This window comes from Culex quinquefasciatus, chromosome 3 (genome assembly GCF_015732765.1).
Source record: "Culex quinquefasciatus strain JHB chromosome 3, VPISU_Cqui_1.0_pri_paternal, whole genome shotgun sequence".
NCBI lineage: Eukaryota > Metazoa > Arthropoda > Insecta > Diptera > Culicidae > Culex > Culex quinquefasciatus.
Window position 1 is genome coordinate 152,896,535 of NC_051863.1, and position 19,436 is coordinate 152,915,970.

The 19,436-nt window shown below is 37.5% G+C and overlaps 1 protein-coding gene across 1 annotated transcript in view; it reads left to right on the plus strand.

Moving 5' to 3' along the window:
- Positions 1 to 2,275: 2,275 nt before the first annotated feature.
- The window catches only part of LOC6039424 (zinc transporter 1), a 54,318-nt gene continuing 37,157 nt past the window's right edge, over positions 2,276 to 19,436 (plus strand). The window contains 1 exon segment of the mRNA XM_038260195.1: positions 2,276 to 3,192. The gene's annotated coding sequence lies outside the window, so the exon portion shown is untranslated.

Here is a 19,436-nt window from a genome sequence, read left to right on the forward strand (position 1 = left end):
AAATGTGTCAAACTATCAAGTGCAAATCGTCATTCTTATGTAAAATTGTCTGATCTTTACGATAAAAATATTTTCAGATTTTTAAAATCTGACCTAACATTTGAAAACGGCCAAAAATGCTTTTATAGCGGAATTGGGGTTAAATGGAGATGATTTTTGCGGTGCAAGTGGTTATTTTTACTGGATTCCTGGGACATTTTCACATAAGTAAAGTGCATTTTGAAGGCCGCATAAAGCCTCCGCTCTAAATACAGACCGATTTTCAAGAAAAAATGTGAAAAAATGGGGAATTGGGGCAAAATGGACCCTTTGCCGTTTCGTGCGGTGGATGAAACCATCACCAATCGATTCTCTGGATTTTTTACATAAGAAACACTATTATTCATACCAGGGAACCAGCCGCGTTCAATTAAGTCCGATTTTGGGTTCCATTTCGCCCACTGTGCAGCGTCTTACACCTGACAAAATCTGCTAACATCTCGACACAACCAACACATCTCCTCGCACATCTCTGATGTTCGCTTTTGACAGTTTTCTTTAAACAACGTAAACAATTCGATGGATGTTGTTTGTTGTCATTTTTTTTTTTGAAGATATTGTGGAATTCAAATCAAAATTGAATGTAATCTTCCCACATTATCCGATGTGCTATGGAACCATGGCAGTCAACTTTGGTCACTTCCGGACGGAGCGGTCGGTTGAATCGAGATATTAAGAGTGCAACATGGAGTTAAACTTTCAGTCAAGCTTCTGTGAAGTTTTCCATGACAGCTGGGAAAGTTTCACTCCATGTTACCGGCTCACATCTCTCTTTTTAATATCTCGATTATGTAGTTAGGGAGCGTTCTTTTATTACGTAACGCTGTAGGGGGGGGAGGGGGGTCGGAGGCCGTGTTACGCTCTATAGAAAAATTTGTATGGAAATTTTGTTACGAGGGGGGGGGAGGGGGTCTAAAAGTCCGATTTTTCGTGTTACGTAATAAAAGAACGCTCCCTTAAATTATTTTGAAACAGGTTGGTTAGAATGTGGAAGCAAATTGGATGAGTGGAATTGGAAATGGAAAGCAGTAAACCTTGCCATCAACAAAGAGCAGTTTGAGCACATCCGGAAATTGGTCAAGTTGGACGATGTCTTAAAGCAGCCACACTAAGGACTGAATTTCTTCACTTGTGCCTAGTTTAAAACAAAAATTAAGAAACAAAAGTTGCGAGGAATCTGACGAGACGATGCTATTGGTACGTTCGTTTGAAGAGCCGATGCGGCACTGAGTGCTGCACTCGTCGCCGACGAGTCGTCGGTGCCAGTTTTGGTTCAATCAAACGTCATTTGTCAGTGCGCGTGGAACTCGCATGAAACTGAAAAAATATCGAGTGCGGCACTAGAGTTTCAGTTCCAAGATGGCGGCGAAACTCGTGCGGAACTAGTGCGAGTTTCTTCAAAGAAACACTTTGACAGCTCTGAGTGCGGCACTCAGTGTGGAACTTGCCATCAAACGAACGTACCATATGATTTGAGAGGAGTTTGTTAATGTTCAATTCGGTCATTGTACTCAGAAAAATAAGCTTTATCGCTGTAAACAATAATATCAGCAATCTATGCTTCATTTTAGGACCCTAGTTAGGACCCAATTATGCTGCAACATTTCGATATCATTGCTGGAACCTACGTAGACTCTGACTCACGCTGTTAAACCTGCATGACCTGTTGCCAATACGGATTAAAACTCAGGTACGCACCGGTGTAGCTACTGATCATTCAAATCATCCTAACTTTTCATTCTACCTGCTCTTTCAGACACCAACAAAGGCTACCACAACAAACGTGCAAGTTGAATCACGCTCCCTCCTCAATCCAACAGATGGCGACCGTCGCAAACATCGTGCCAACACTGCACTGCTGCTGCTCCCTCGTTCCACACAACAGCTGACGAAGCAGAATCCAGTAGCAGCTTGAATCGACTATACCTGTCACAATCCTTATTACATAGAGAGACAGAGCGAGGAGACCCTTTCTGCTGCTGCACATTACTCACTCATCAGCGAAGAAGACAGCAAGGTAACCAGGCAGAGAGAGAGACCAGGCCAGGCTAGAGACCCTAAATAGGGAGACTGGTCTAAGCTTGCTAAATCGATCTGGCAACGTATGTTTTGAGCTTGGCAACACTGATAAGTTTTGCTGGGCGTAAAGGCAAATGCTCGTTTGGGTACGTCAAACTCGCGTCTGTTTGGGTACGTCAAATTCACTTCGTCCAGTCTCCCTATTTAGGATCTCTAGGCCAGGCCAGGCAACCTATGTACAAGTGAAATTACTACAATCGTCACAGTACTGTGTTCAACGCGACGTCGACGACACATCGGGGGAAGCTTCGTCGGGATTTGTTCGTGGATTCTAGAAGAAATTTGGTAGACACCTTTTTTTTTGTTCGCGTAGAGTAGAAGTTTTGTGGCTGCTGGAGCACTGCCTCAGTGATTCAGGGGGAAAATCTGGAAGTGGACTTTGTGGCGCCCACGACCTGAGCGAGCGAGAACAAAGTGCGTGTGCATCAGAAATTTCTGGTCCAAGGACAAACGAAGACGACGGGGTTTTGGGCCAGCAGAGATGACTAGCAGAAGTGGGAGTAGGAGTAGGAGTCGATAGCATCTCGAAAGGGGTGTCATCACGTACACGGATTGGTCGAGTCGCTGAAGAGACCTCGATTTTTACTTCATTCTCCAAGATATTCACACGACGAAGAAGCGAAGATAATTTTCTGATTGAAGAAGGTGTCACATAAGCAGAGAAAAAGGGGAAAATTAGCTTCAAAGTTGTTGCTGTGGAGAAGCCTTTGTGTGGGGAGTTCCTCACGACGACGACTTCACGTAACCTTGGAAGCAGCTGGAAGTGGCACGGGAAAAGTTTTGTGGCGAAGTTTTGCACGCGGTACCACAGCTAGTATCGCGTATCTAGCAGGTCGACGAGGCAGGGCGATACTGCTTGTGGTGCAAATTTGAAAAGCAAGGAAAAAAAAAAGAAGAGTGAGGCTGAATAATCAGCGAAAAATTGCGTCAGGAGTAACGAGCGAAGAGTCTGAATCCAAAGAGTTAGCAGCAGCAGTGATTCCAAAGGAAGATTGTGCGAAAAGAAGTGGAATCGTGTGCAAACCAGCACCCTGAATCATCGCCCAAACCCCCTCGGGATCTTCTCAGAACGAGGTAAGTCATCATCAGCCATTCAACGCTGGAGTGCGACTCAGCTATTTACCGACCCCCTTTTTTCGAGAAAGGTCATTAGGATTACCCTCCCCCCGCTTACGAGCGTTTCAAAAAGTGGAGTATGTCACTCAAACGCACACCCCCTTACAGAGTCGCTAAAACTGCGACGCTTTGCCCTAGGATGATAAGAGAGGGTGGGCAGCATTAAAAGCGTGTCACCAAATCACGGTGCACAATCCAGTGAAGGAATCCTTGCTGAGGACTTTTGTGCTTGGTGTAGCATCTTGACGTTGGTGCTTCTTCGTCTATAGTGCTAACAGTGGGGTTTGGGATGTTTGCTCTTGTTTTCATTTTGGGATCATCTGGATTGATGAGAAAATATGTGTTTTTTTTTTGCTGCATGGAATTTCAGTGTAGATTGAACATGGTGTCGACTAGCACTGAACAATCACATTTGAGAGAATAATATTTTTGACGTACCGTGTACTTGGGTGATTTAGGACTACAGTTTGAATGGTAGTAGTTTTTAAAGTACTTAAGGGGTTAAATACATGTAGATAATCACATAATTTATTATTACAGAAAATTTATTGAATCCACTAAAAAGATGATTTTTGCAATTCCGTCGTGAAATTACTTACTTTTCCTGTCATTCTTGAACGACGAAATAGCCTACTTTTCTGTACCAAAAATAACAGAATCGAATAGCAACACTTTTCAAAATAAATGCTGAAAAGTAACACTTTTCAACATTTTTTTGATTTAAACGATTTATTGACAAAATACATGAAAATTTTACATAAAATTTCACTTAGTGTGTGTTTTTGGAATTGCAAAAAATGTTGTATGGAACTCGTTGCAAAACTTGATTTTTTCAAGTTTTTCAAATCCTCTTTTTGCAACTTGTTGCATAAACTACTATTTCAATCAATCCTGAAAGTTTCATGAAGATATTTCGTGACTAAACTGAGTAAGAGACGATTTAAGCTCAACATTTTGCCACGCGCAAAGCGGACTGTCAAACTTTGTGAGCGTTTTTCTCTTGACACCGAGTTGATTTACGGGTGCCACGATATCTCGAGATGGGATGGACCAAATTGGCTGAAATTTGAGGCGAAGACTCTCAAGACGTATCCCGTGTGCATGACGAAGCCCGATTTTGAATTTTTATTTTTTAACAAAATACAAAATCAAAAACTTTTATATGAAAAAAAAAAACAAAAATATTTTTATGTTTTTTTAAATAAGTTTTTTGAAAATTGGCCTTCGTCATGCACACAGGACCGGTTTAACGAGTCTTCACCAAAATTTTGAGCAAATTTGGTCAAAGCAGTGTTAAGATATCGTGGCACTCGTTTTTTTTGAAACTGCTAACTTCAAATAGCTATATCTCGGCAATGATACAACCAAATGTCTTCAAATTTGTTTTGATAATAGGTGAAAATGTATATTTGAATCTCCTGAAAACAGGTTTTAAATAAAATTTAGTGTGTGCTCACAACAACCTGACTTTTTTTGTCGATTTACATGTATGTAACCCCTTAATCGTTTCTGAACTAATGAGACTATCGGATTCATCAAACAATTTCACATACCATAATTAAAAAGGGAGAAGTTTATTATCAAGATTTAGCGAAAAATTGTGAAAAGTTACCTTTTTTCAATGAAATGTTTTTCAAAAAAAAAGCAAATTTTAATCATACTTATGGGGACGCCTGATTTTGTTTTCTGGCATGGCATTTTATACGGGAAAACACTTTTTTTAGTGCAATAGAGTTATCTAAGCCCGATCTCACGCACACTAGCTTACCATTTGTTTTTGCCGGCCGTTACAAATTTTAACCTAAAAACCCTTCGTATACGTACACGCAATACATGCGCACGTAGATAACTCTATTTACACCGATAGAATATTTTGATCGTAAATCCGCATTAACAGTTCAATAGGGCGAATCTGCGTTTGTAAACAAGCAGTCTATCCCCCTTTTACGTGAACTGTCACTTGAGCAAAACGGATAGACTGCTTGTTTACAAACGCAGATTTGCCCTATTGATCTGTTATTACGGAAATATGATATGCATAAAAAATTAAATTACAAACCATGGTATAAATATCAGAATGAAAAAAAAAGTTTTTTTAAATGCATTTTACACCTGTCCAGTTGTTTTTTTCAATCATTAGTTTTCATAATATCCAAGTATAGAAGAGTTTTTTTTCGCCGAACTATTTTAGATCTAGATCGATCGAAGACCTGCTAAATATGATTTTAAACGCAGGGAAATGCATTTCAAATTGTTTACAGTTGATTAGACTGGGTAGGGTAGGGGAACTATACCATTTTTCAGCCTATTTCTATTATCGGCCTATCAGCACTTTGATCATTTATTACAGCTTATATAAAGTGTTTTTGACTGTTCCAAAGTAATAAATAGCTCAAATAAAAGTGAGCAAGCAACTCTCCATTGTTGAAACATCTGAAAATATTGATTTAATAGCAGAAAACGGCAAAAGTGATGAGAATTGGTCGAACGGCTTAGTGTGATTAAAATGGGTATATTTCCCCTACTTTTGAAATATTCTCATAGTTGAAAAACCGTTATAGGCAGGGGGCAGAATGGCCCGCCTAAGTAAAATGCGCCAAAAACCATAGAAAAGCATAAATATTTTTTTTTTTTAATTCAGTGTAGTAGGCTTATGCTTTGGGATGTTCCCTTCAATGTTGTATACTTGGTTAATGAAAATTATCAGCTTAAGGGGTTACATACATGTATATCAATAAAAAGTCAGAGGTTGGTATGAGACACACTTCAACTTTTTGCCTTCCTCACCTTACTGAGGAAAGGCTATAAAATCACTCTAAAAACGAAATTCTTAATTCGACCTCCTAGACCCACCTTCATGTAAACTTATCGACTCCAAATCACATTCTGAGCAAATGTCTGTGTGTGTGGTGAGATGTTGATAAAAAATTTGAACTGGATATTCTCAGCACTGGCTGAACCGATTTGGACCGTATTGGTCTCATTCGATCCGTCTTGGGGTCCCATAAGTCGCTATTGAAAATTATAAATTTTAGTAAAGTACTTCAAAAGTCATGCTAAAAAACGATTCTAACAAAAGTCCGGAAGATTGTAAAAAGGGTGGTTTTTGTAAGGAACCCCGTCATGTTATACATTGTTAGAAAGGTATTGAAAAGACCTTTCCAAAGAGTTCAAAAGTTTGAAGATCTGACAACCTTATCAAAAGTTATGCACACTTAAGTGTTATTTACGCACTTTTAGAGGCCGGATCTCATATATTTCGATGAAAACGTTGTCTGGATCTATCATGCGACCTGTCGATGGATAGGTGATCCAAAGATTTTTCCAACGAGTTCAAAAGATTGAAGATCTGACAACCCTATCAAAAGTTATAAGCACATAAGTGCCCTGAATTATGAAGATCTGACTACCCAATGAATAATGAATCAAGTTGATAGAACACTGAAAGGTCCGCCCTTTTGTATCTCTTTGGATAGCATTACCCTCTGAATGTGAGGAAGGCATCGACCACCTAAGGGTGGATTAAGTAACGTTTTTTAAATTCTGTTTTCAGGGCATTAACATATACATTTTCTCCTACTAACGAAACAAATTTTAAGATATTTGGTTGTATCATTGCCGAGATATAGCTATTTTAAGTAATCAGTTTCAAAAAACGGGTGCCACGTTATCTTAACACTGTCTTAACCAAATCGGCTCAAAATTTAGGTGAAGACTCGTTAAACCGATTCCGTGTGCATGACGAAGCCCGATTTTTTAAATGTGTATTTAAAAAAAAGATAAAAATATTTTTGTTTTTTTTTCATATTAAAAACAAGTCAGTTTTTTTAATTTTGTAATTTAAAAAAAAACAAAAAAAAATCAAATTATTCGCTCTACAGCATTGCCTTGGCGTTCTCGATTGCGAGATTCCTACTCGAAACTAGGTGTTCGAAGGCTTGATTACTGAGGCAGTTGCAAACCTCTTTTTACACCTTAGCTTCCATCCACCCCGGGATTCGAACTGACGACCTTTGGATTGTTAGTCCAACTGCCTACCAGCGACTCCACCGAGGCAGGACCCAGGGAGACGACTCCTACACCTGGACTGAGCTAACGACCTAACCTTTAGGTTAAACCGGGGCCAACATTTACTTCCCGTCCGACGGAAGGCGTGATCAGACAAATTTCGCCTCGAAAATGCCACCGGGACCATCTGGGATCGAACCAACGCCGACTGGGTGAGAGGCAATCACGCTTACCCCTATACCACGGTTCCCGGCGATTTTTTTAAAAAGCAACATTTAAAAATCGGATTCCGTCATGCACACGGGATACGTCTTGAGAGTCTTCACCTAAAAAAAATATAATTTTAATAATAATAATCATGAAATATCTTCAGGAGTGATTGAAAATCATCTTGAGTGACTTTTTGGCGGGCATTCAAGGGTTTGTTCCGGTGGGCATACTGAGCCCAAATCCAAAATATGAGCTTGATTGGACGTAACAGGAACTGGCGCTTTGCATTTGAATTTTAAATGAGATTTAACCCGTAAAAAAGATTTTTTCAAAAATCTAAATTTTTGAGGCATTTTGGCCACTAAAGCGTTTATTTTCAACATCACTGGTGTGTAGGCCAGATCCTTGCGCATCTTTTGGTACATATCTGAGTTTTTTTTTATTAGGTCCTATAAACATATGAAAGACAATAGTTTATTGGTCCTTTTCAAAAAAAAACTCTGGATATAACATTGAAGTTTGGAGCAACCTGAAGCTCGGTACAGACCTTCAAAGTTTGTCCATTTTTTCGAACAGCCTGAGAATAAACGCTTTAGTGGCCAAAAGGCCACAAAAATTGAGATTTTTGAAAAAATCTTTTTTTACGGGTTATGTCTCATTTAAAATTTAAATGCAAAGCGTCAGCTCCTAATTCGTCCAATCATGCTCATATTTTGGATTTGGGCTCAGTATGCCCACCGGAACAAACCCTTGAATGCCCGCCAAAAAGTCATTTTTGTTACACTCTAGTACACATATTCTTTGATATAAAATTTTGTGATTTTCTACATTTATGTAACCCCTTATAACTATTTTTTATGCAATTAAAAAAAAAGTTTTTTGTCTACTTTTCCAGGGTGCATTTTTGAAAATAGTGTAAAAAAAACTCGAGTGTAAATTTGTACTTTTTTTGTGTACACTCGGGGTGACATGACCCATATTATTTATAGTTTTCAATCGATAATTCTGGAGCAACACTTGAAAAGGACGCATAAGTATTTTGACAGCCAGAACTATTTTGCATATTCCGAGCTAACCAGTAACTATTCGACAAAACGCGCACTGTTAAAAAGTAGCTGAGAAAGCCAATTATTGTTTACCATTTCGAGTTTTATGAAAATGTTATCTGTTGGCTCGACACTTGCAAAATAGTTCTGGCTGTCAAAATGCTTATCTGCCCATTTCAAATATTGCTCCAGAATTTAGACCTCACTAGACACCAACGCTTTCCCATCCCACAGCGAGGACTCTTTGCAATAGATTAGTCGTGTTTCTTTGGACTCCTCCTCCTTGTGCATAAAATGATCATTAATATTTGAGCTGGAATGCCAATGCCAAGTGGAATTACTATTAGAAACACGTCTTTAGTGTAGTAGGTTAAGACAAGTAATAATCTTTATTATATCTTTTAAAATCGTGGCTTACTATAATGCCAACAATTACTATGCACGTTCTTGAGACATCTACAGCAGTGTAAACACAATCTGTGATTCATCATGTTGCATAATCATGAGGCTTATCACCAAGTAACAGAGATACACGACTGTAGTAAATGTAATGTTTGCATCATTACTTTTCAAATGAACCCGTGTGCAAACCAGGGCCGCGACAGTCGCTGACGAGGTCACTTCCGAGGAATAACCCCGCTGGAATGTGTCTACTAAATCAACATTTTGCTTCCATTCGAGTTGCTACTAACTGCAGCTGGCGACTCTTTTAGCTTTCGTAAACATAAAGGAGCTCTCCCTGGATGCACACAAAGACCTTCCAAAATCTAGCCGAGTTCAGCCGTTTTTTTTTTTGTGTTGCGCCAATATTACATTGGTTTTGCCCGGTGGTCCAGACTTTCTTTGTCCGCTCGCGTCGAAAGGGACACAAGAAGTGTTCGTCGTCTCGCAGAAGTCTCAATAGATAAACTGGCGATCATTGCCACTCGATTTAGTCCAAGACACCTCGCTTTCCTCCTCCCTCGTGAGTATGTGGGTTTAGTCTTGAGCTGGCTAAGTAGAAACGGCTTTTTTAATTGGAACTGATTGGTCTGTGGCAGATCCGCGAGAATGGTTGATTGTTTTGTTTGTGTGGAGTTTAAAGTTTAATAGCTGCGCTTAGTTACTGTGGGAATGTGTCGATGTGGATTTAACTTTTAATTAACGCTGAATTATTGGTGTATTTGAATACATTGCTGCATTAACGGAATAGCTGGATATCACGTTACAGTTGAACTGCAATCGGGAAATATCAATTGTGGATGTCGTGGAGAAATTCCCGTTTCTCTTTAAAAAAGTAGACTTGGGTTCAAATAACACCAAATAACATGCAATTCATTACTGACTAAATCTTTCAAACAACGTATCTTAAAAACTTGTGAAGAAAAATTAGTTCAATGCATTTGATAGTTTTCGAGAAATCGTAATTTGTGCAAAAAATTTATTGTTTTATCTTAAACTGCAACATTGTATTGTCGAAAAGCGTCGATTCAATACAGTGCAAGTGTTTTATAAACACTCAATTCTAAATCAATAAGATATCAACTAGTTTAAATGTACAAATCACTTGAGGCTCTATTGTTTTCTAGATTTTTTTTATACAAATTCTACAATTACAATCTTATTGACATCAATAACAGTCCAGTCCCGGAAATGTGGGTAACCATTTCTAAACTGCTTCTAAACCCGTTCCCCACAGGTACTGTACCTGACGCTCGTGATGAGGACGTCCGTTGAGTCACATCTTTGCTGGGCGGACAAAACGGTACGTGCGCAAATCCTCGTGCCAATGCATAGAACATTTAGAAGGTTTACCTACAGGTCTACGCGCGCAGACAAGTGGCTGGGACGGATGGGTGTAAACAAAACCGAAACAGGGTAGAAACAGGGACAAAAACGCGATATTGACGTAATGAGCTCGTCCGACCAGGTACACACACAGTAGAGAACCGGACTTGAAGGGTACAGCGTTGGAATGGAAATTAGAATCACTGCGACAAGGCGACAAGGACTTTGGGGGGAGACAAATTATGGAATGGAGTGACGCGTCAATTGTCGAACGTCCAGCGACAGTGTTAGGATAGTCGTCCTTGGGGTTCTAATGACTCGCTGCACTGAATCATGAAATTAGGTTGGCGTCATTTGCAATTCCTAAATATGTAACTTTCTCGTCTTCCTACAAGATGGCAATAATTACCCTCGTATGGTGGAAATAATCATCTTGCTCGTATCCATATCGTTTATCGTTTGGAGAAGATAGCTGCAAGAATGATGACATAATATCTGAATGTGTCAAGGCTGTTGCGTAGGTGCCGTTAAGTTCATTCAAGATTGGCACGATTTTTTTGTGGACGAAGGCTCTCCACTTAAGTCAATAAGCCGAATTAAATTAAAATTGAATGTTTTTAACCCATTTTTAGGTTAAAAATCCAGTTTATAAAAAAGTTAAGAAACTTCTACTGGTTTCTTCTTCATATTTTGACGTTGAATCGTTTTGTTTAGAATGTCCTTAAGGTGAAGCCGTTGATCATTTTTTAAAGAAAATTGATCATCACTTTAAAATGCGCTGTATTAAATTCAATTTAACGAATTTCTGCACCAAAATGAATCATCATGTGCCGGTTGTTGCCTTCTTGAAGCCACTGAATCAATTTTTGATTAAAATAAATTGTGATTAAAAATTTGCATAATTTAGTAATGCAATTAACTTCCTAGTTGGCAATCATTGATTAATGATGATTTCCATAACTTTACAAGGAAAGGAATAATCATTATCAAAAGTATCAGCAGATGTAGCGCACTATTCTAAACCATTTGTAGAAGGAATTTTGTCAAAATATTGACAGCGATCCAAAATTTATATCTTTGAACGAAAAACCGTGGCAATGATGGAAGTCTTCACGTTAATATTAAAAACATTTTTTTGACCGAACAAAATTGAAATCAACAAAAATGTAACAGTCCAGACGTATTGAAGGATTTGAAGCAGTTGTTTATGATCTTTTATTCTTCTAACTTAATCCACCTATGTGGTTGATGCCTTCCTCACTTTTTACCAACAATGGGTAATATGAGTGGTTTGGACACATATTTCAGCTATTTTTTTAGATCCAGAAAAATAAGTACACAGATATAACTTAAGTGGTCATAACTCGAGACAGAGTGGCCAGGTCTTCAATGTTGTAGACTCGTTGGAAAGGGGTTTCGATTACCTAACCAACGATGGAGCGGGTGATGGATCCAGATATCGTTTGCATACATTCAAATTACATAAATATTACTTAAGTGGTCATAACTCGACACAGGGTTGCCAGATCTTCAATGTTGTGGACTCATTGGAAAGGTTTCTCGATTACCTAACCAACGATGGGTCGGATGATGGACCCGGACATTGTTTACATGCATATAAATGAGATCCGGATATATGTGAAAACACATTTTTATACATAACTTTTGAACTAGTTGTCGAAACTTCAAACAATTCAATAGCGATGTATGGGACCCTATACCAGGGGTGCCCAAAGTACGGCCCGCGGGCCAAACGTGGCCCGCGAGGTGATATTTTGACCCGCGGACCCATTTTGAATGATCATGTAAAATGGCCCGTTGACCACTTGTAAAGTGATTTTATACTTTTTCAAAATTAGGGTTTATTTTAAGATTTTTTATGCTAATCTTTTTTATTTTTTTTATTAATAATATTATTAATATTATTTAGGAAATAATTTGTTCCAAATATTTTGTAATTAAAACAATTTCACACGTTTCAATGTGAGTGAAACTAGTAAATATCGTCAAAACTTTTATCAAACATTTTTAGAAATATCAAAAAACGTACAAGTTTTTTTTAGGTAGAATTCTGTAATAGTTGCAAAAATAAAAGTTTTCTTTATTAATTTGCAAGTCATATTGACCCTTTTATAAACTGACCCTCAAACTTACATTGTACTTCCTTAGGGATTCGAACTCATTACAGTTAGATAACGAATCTGATTGACTATCAACTGATTCAGGCAGACAAAATGTGGAAATCTGAGAATCAAGTTTGCAGCAACTATTTAACAAAGCTTTCGTCGATCAACCCACCCTCCACCATTATTAAAAATTGGCTCGAAAACCAGGAGCAAAAATATATTTTCAAAAAAACATAAAAATGAAATTTAAGTGCATTTAGCTGAAATTAATTAAATAAGCATTCCTTTGCATTTAAAATCATTTGAGCATGTTTGGGTTTATTCAAAATAATTTGAATTTTAGTAAATTTTCGATGAAATAAATAAATGTTGTTTCGCTTTTTTTTGAAAATAATGATTGCAGGTTAACTATGCGGAAGCTTTCATCATTTTCTAAAAGTTTTTCATTAGCCACACTTAACTTATAGATGAATTGTTCAACATGTAATGTCACCACCACTTTCGAAATATAAAAACAAAGCTTATTTTTTTTTTGAAAACACGAGTACATTCAGCTAAAAACTTTTTTTTTCAAATACCAGAAACAACAAAATCAACAACACCGATAGAAACCAGTTATTTTGTGGTTTCTATTATTTTGAATACACATTTTTTTTAAATAACAGAAATGTAATATTTTACATTAAAATAACGTAATTCATTTTTTTAACAACCTTTTTTGTATATTTGGCCCGCAAGCTCATTTGAGCTTTAAATTTGGCCCGGCCTCCAAAAACTTTGAGCACCCCTGCCCTATACCAATTCGACTGCAACTGGTGTGGTCAAAATTGGTTCAAAAAGCGCTGAGAAAACTCAGTGAGAATTTTGGTCACATACATACATACATTAGGATGTAACAAAATCACACTTTTTTACGGGCATTTCGGGGGATGATCCCCTAGGAGAACTTAGTCAGAATCCCAAATTTGAGTCCGATTGGTTGCGACAGGACCTGGCGCTGATCGAATCCTCCTGAACCATTGAAAACATAAGCACAACATCCAAATAAAGCATTTTCTTTCGATGTGTCAAACTTTGATCGTAGTACGCTGGATATTTTCTCGTTGCTATAGTTACGACCCAGGTTACGACGCTTGGCTCTGGATGCGCGCGTTCAAAGAGAGTGTTGCCAATACTTATTTAACAAATTAATGGCAAAAAGTTTTATTATTTTCAAATCATTGTACAGTCATCCCACATATTCGGAACACCCACATATTTGGAACACTTTTGTGATTATTTGTCAATAGCATGCCAAATGCATCTTTTCTGACGACCCTATTTTTAGGACCTTCATTTGGACATTCTCTTGCGATTTCTTTAGTAAAAGTAGTACTTTTTAAACAAAAACTACATTTCAAGACGAATTTATTCCGAGCAGCAAAACACTGCCTCCAAATGGCCTGTTCCATGATTGTGGGATGTTATTGTGCCTCCCACAATTGTGGAACACCTGAATTTACCTGATATTTTCACAAAAAAAAGTTATCAGACCATTCATAAAACATAACTAAGATTGAATTTCGTTGGTTTCAGTGCGTGAAGTCATTATTTTGTAGAAAATATGTACTCCTGGAGAGATCCAAAGTTTGTTTACATCCGTAAGAAAAAAGTGTTCCGAATTTGTGGATTTCGAGGATCAAAGTCTTTCTTCAAAAACTTCATATAAAAGATAAAATTTGCAGTTGTTCGATACAGCATTCGAAAGATCGCAAGAAAAGCTTTCGAATGAAGGTAAAAGCGAATCATTAAGTTCAATTATCGATTTGCTATGATTTTTTGAACATTGGCCGATCTGTAAACTGTTCCGAATATGAGGGATGACTGTACAAGCAGTAATAATTATCCAATCTCTTTGCAGTCTTCGGCAAAGTTGTACCCTGGAACACAAACTATAAGCTCATGAAGTTTTGAAAATCTAAAATCGTTGAAGGACTCAAAATGGCAAAACCAAAACGCACCGATTTTACGGATTAAATCCCATTTAAACTTTGAAGCCGGAGCGTCAGGTCCTGTCGCAACCAATCGAGCTCAAATTTGAAATTCTGACTCAGTACACCTTGGGGATCATCCCCTGAATTGCCCGTAAAAAAGTGTGATTTTGTTACATTCTAACATACACACATACACACACATTTAAACGCACACACAGAAATTTGTTCAGTTTTCGATTCTGTGTCGATATGTATACATGAAGGTGGGTCTTCGAGCTTTTGATAAAAAGTTCATTTTTAGAGCAGGATTATAGCCTTACCTCAGTGAGGAAGGCAAAATCATTTGATATTACTCACTTCATGTAGTTACAGAAGGGCGTCTAAAAAAATATCATAAAAATAATCACCCTAAAAATGATAGATTACGATTTCAAGAACTATATTTCCATACAACAAAAAAAAAATCCTAAAAATGATTTACAACTCGAGCACTGAGCTTGAATGAAAAAATGGCTTTTTCGAGTATTTTTCAGAAATGCACGTATCAAACATACTAAAGTCATTCAAATTTGATCGTCTGGGGCTTCACAAATTCCTGCACAGACAGTCCAATTTCAAAAATCACTCCACAAAATAAGCCAAAAAAATCCAACCAAAACTATAAAAAAAAAGTTTTGGGTAAGATTTCTATTTAAAAAAAAAAACAAACATTTTGGCCGTGCTTTCTCTATGACCCCTAATCAAATCAAACAATTTCATCAATTTAAAAATACGGATTTTGGGAAAATGTTTGTTTTTGGGAAATAAAGTAATGAAGAAATCGACCCTTTTTCCGTGTACTTATTTCTTTCTGAGTACAGAGCGGATTCGCTAATTCGAATGGAACTGCATTCGAATGAGCGAATCCAAATTCGTCGATTGGAACGATTGACAGCCGTCAAATGCTTGAAACCACTTGTTCGGAAATTGTCGAACAATGGGGTTGCAACATCAGTTTGACGACTGGTTTTGACGGTTGGTTGAGTGCGTTTTAATTCGAATACGTTCGAATTATCAAGCATTTGAATTAACGGACATCCAAAGTAGCGAAGTTCGAATTAACGAATTCGCTCTATAGCAACTTTGCCCAAGACACCAAATCGACACAACTTGGTTTGTTTGGTCATAGATAGAGGGTGACGAGCGGGAATTCCCGGGAAAAATTTCCCGGGAAATCGACCATTTTTGGACCTCTCGATTCCCGGGAAATTCGGTCGAGATTCCCGGGAAATGTTATACTTATAAATACCGAAGTAAAATTATATAAACTAATCAGAATAATATTTGAAAAAAAATTTTTTTAGAACATTGGATGCTCAATGCTTGCTGTCCAAGTTCGAATAAACCAATGCTTCTCTGATCTTCTTATTCAGATAGTTTAAAATTTAACTTATCAAAAATCCCAATAACTATAATTGAGAGAAGCCAAAAAAAACTGGACCCCAAAATTTATCTTGATGCATACTTAACACTTACACCCCAGAAATAAAATCTAAAGTTTTTTTTTAATTATTTTTATTTATTATTTCTGAGAGGAAAAACAAAATCAAAATAGGTCCAATTTCCATACCCTCTCTCGAGCATAGCAATCCTCATAATCTATTTTTAATCCTCCCTAGGATAATTTCTCTGTATCAAGGTAATTTTCTTTTTTGATGTCAACAAGCCATTTTGTGTTTCGCGTTCAACTTCAATATTCAATTATATTTTGGAAAAAAACACTCTGTCAATCTTTGTAATTGTGAACATTCGGATTTTCCTGATAACTGTAAATAGTTCTTCAATGAATATTATACAGTTGACCTTAAAAAAAAAAACAAGTTAAAATTGTTGTTTTGAGTCGTTGTTTATCATATTGGCTATTTTTTTTACTTCACAAAAATCTAATAAGAAGTTCATGCAATAAGCTTGTGAAACTTTTGAAAAATCACTGAGTGCGAATAAAGATTCGTTAACATTTTAAACTACAATTTGGAGGCCCAAAAAGCATAAGAAACGATCTTCCTCAGATAAATAGAATACTGAAGTGAGGGTTTCATAGAATAAGTATAAATTAAATGTAACTTAATTGATTGAAAAGTTACAATATTTTTATATTTCCTTTTTAATTTTTTGCCACTATTGACATACAAAAAAAAACTCCCGGGTCCCGGGAATTCCCGGGAAATTCCCAAATTTAACTCTCGATTCCCGGGAAATTGAAAATCTCGAGAATCGTCACCCTCTAGCATAGACAAGGTCCCGAAAAGTTTGAGCAAAATTAAAAAATATAAGTAAAATTTATTTCCGAAATTCGGAGAGAATTGCTCATTTGTTACCCCTTAACTATGGGTTGCGTTGCGAAGGGTTAAGTACAGCTCCCCTCCCTCGTTGCTATCAGCTAGAATGGCATCAGCGTTTTGGCGCTATCTTCACCGAGGCAAGGCTGATAACAGTCCTCACCAACGAGTAGTGTGTTTCACATTATCAACAATTTGTCATCATAAAATTTGCCCATCCACGCGTGTGTGTGGTGCTATTAATTCGATGTGCTTTCCTCCCCCTTTGAATGGTCAAATTTCTTAGCTGATTTGGCAACAATGTTGCCGGCAATCGCTCGTAAATTGCATTTCAATGATGACGGATTTGTTTCCGATATCAGCGCGCCTTGTACGATTGGCCAGAACTGATAACCGCGTTTTATAGCGAGACCCCCGCCATTATGGCATCTAATGTCACGGTGACAGCTACAACAATGTTGCAATCGGCACTTCGTTGGGATTCTTTGTTCAAAGATGGCAAGGCCACGCTGACTCGAATTTCGGTTCGAGGGTCGTAATCAATTTTGAATGAGATACGAATTGGATTGTTCGGCTATAATCTTGGTTCTTATCACATGTTTAACCTGTGTTGAGTGAGGCACGTTTCGATGATCTAGGATTGCTGTAGCATTCTATAGTATACGTGATGATTACGGAAGGTGCAATTAAATTCGATAAGTAATTCATTTGAAATCCAGTTATAAATTAATAAAACGTCCCCGCATGACCATTCAACCGGAAAAAAATGACGACAATCATATCTTTCAGCTTCCAAACCAATGAATCAGAACAAATAAAAACGAGAACGCAATTTCACTCAAAGACCATCCCGCACCCGGGGTTTGTATAGCCCACCTCGGATTGCCGGTGCCCTTATCATCCTGACACAATCTCCGTGTGCGGCGCGGTTTCTGGGCAAAACGTAAACGTATTCATATCAAGTCCGCGGTTGACAACGGTTGTTGTGGGTACAAGAAGTCGTCAGCAGTGTGTGACAAACGGTTTTGGGTTTGAGTTGTGAATCCGGGGGACGACGGAATTGTGCACGTGTTGTCCAACTCTTGACAAGAGAGACAAAACAAACAACTTGCAACGTTTGTTGGCCCATAGTATTAGTGGGGTAAGTGCAGAAAAGGAAATTGGCAACATTGTGTGTGATATTTTTACGGATATTTTTATAAAACTTGAAAGTTAGTAAGGATGGCAACACTGCATCAAAGTAAAACTAATCCGAAGAGTTTGGTAAATTGCTTTCAACTTACCCTGATTGTGGGGTATCCTTCGACTGTAACTGCTTGTCCTTCGCAGTTCAAACAAAGGGTTAAAGCTGTGTGCTTGCGTCCATTTACACACATTTAAACGCCAAAGTATGGAATTTACCAGATAGTCCGATATTGCACCGTAACTGCACGTTTTGAATATTTGATTTGCTCATACGGTGAAGCAAAGCAAAAGTGCGATTCTCTGCGTTTCAGCGAATCGATTTTTGTTGCACTTAAATATTGCTCGAGTTTGTATTTTTACGTCTAACGTTTTTCAAGATCGAAAAAATGAAGAGGGGTTGTCAACGCCAAATATGTTTAAAATGAAATGTAAAAATAAAAGAAACTCAAATATATTTATAGAACAAATGATTATTTTTTTGTTGGATGTGACATGCAATTTCATAATAACATGAAATAGTAGTTTAGGCAACAAGTAGAAAAAAGAAGATTTTTTCAGCACGAGTCGTACAAGTTTTCAATTCCTAAAAACAGCTTTGAATAAAATTTTATGTCAAACATTTATGTCTTCAGTAAATTCACTGCTCAAAACAAAAAAAAATATCGAAATATTACTTTTTGCAATTCCGTCGTGAAACTACTTACTTTTCCTGTCATTCTTGAACGACGAAATAGCCTGCTTTTCTGTACCAAAAATAACAGAATCGAATAGCACAATTTTTTAAAATAAATGCTGAAAAGTTCTACTTTTCAGCACTCAAATGGGTGCTGAAAAGTTGAACTTTTCAGCATTTGTTTTGAAAAGTAACACTTTTCAACGTTTTATTGATTTAAACGATTTATTGACAAAATACATGAAAATTTGACATAATATTTCACTCAGTATGTATTTCTTGGAATTGCAAAAAACGTTGTATGGAACTCGTTGCAAAACTTGATTTTTTAAGCACTCTTCGTATTTATCCAACTCGGTGAACCTCGTTGGATAAATGTACGACTCGTGCTGAAAAAACCTCTTTTTGCAACTTGTTGCATAAACTACTATTTAAATACTAGTCCTGAAAAGTTTAACTTTTCAACACCCATTTCAGTGCTGAAAAGTAGACATTTTAAGCATTGGTATTGAAAGTTGTTAATTTTACCTCTGTTATTTTTGGTAGGGAAAAGTAGGCCGTTTTGTCACTCGAATGACAGGCTTCGCTTCGCTAGGAGACGGTGATTTTAGCGGATTGCAGACTGGATTTCGCCATGTGATGTGATGATTGTCTAAGCCCAGGTTGCCTAGGAATTGATAATTGGGAATAGAACCAATTCTTGTTCAATGCATTCTTCTATGTTCTGATATTCAACTTGCATTCAACTTTCTTCTCGTCCGTTTCTTGGATTCAACTGTATCTGTCTAAGTCCTCTTCAAGCTACCAATGCTCCACGGTCAAGTGGAAAACATTTTTGCTTGCCAATCCAAAGGGCAGGGGATCGAACCCCGCCGTGAACATTCATGTTTTTTCAT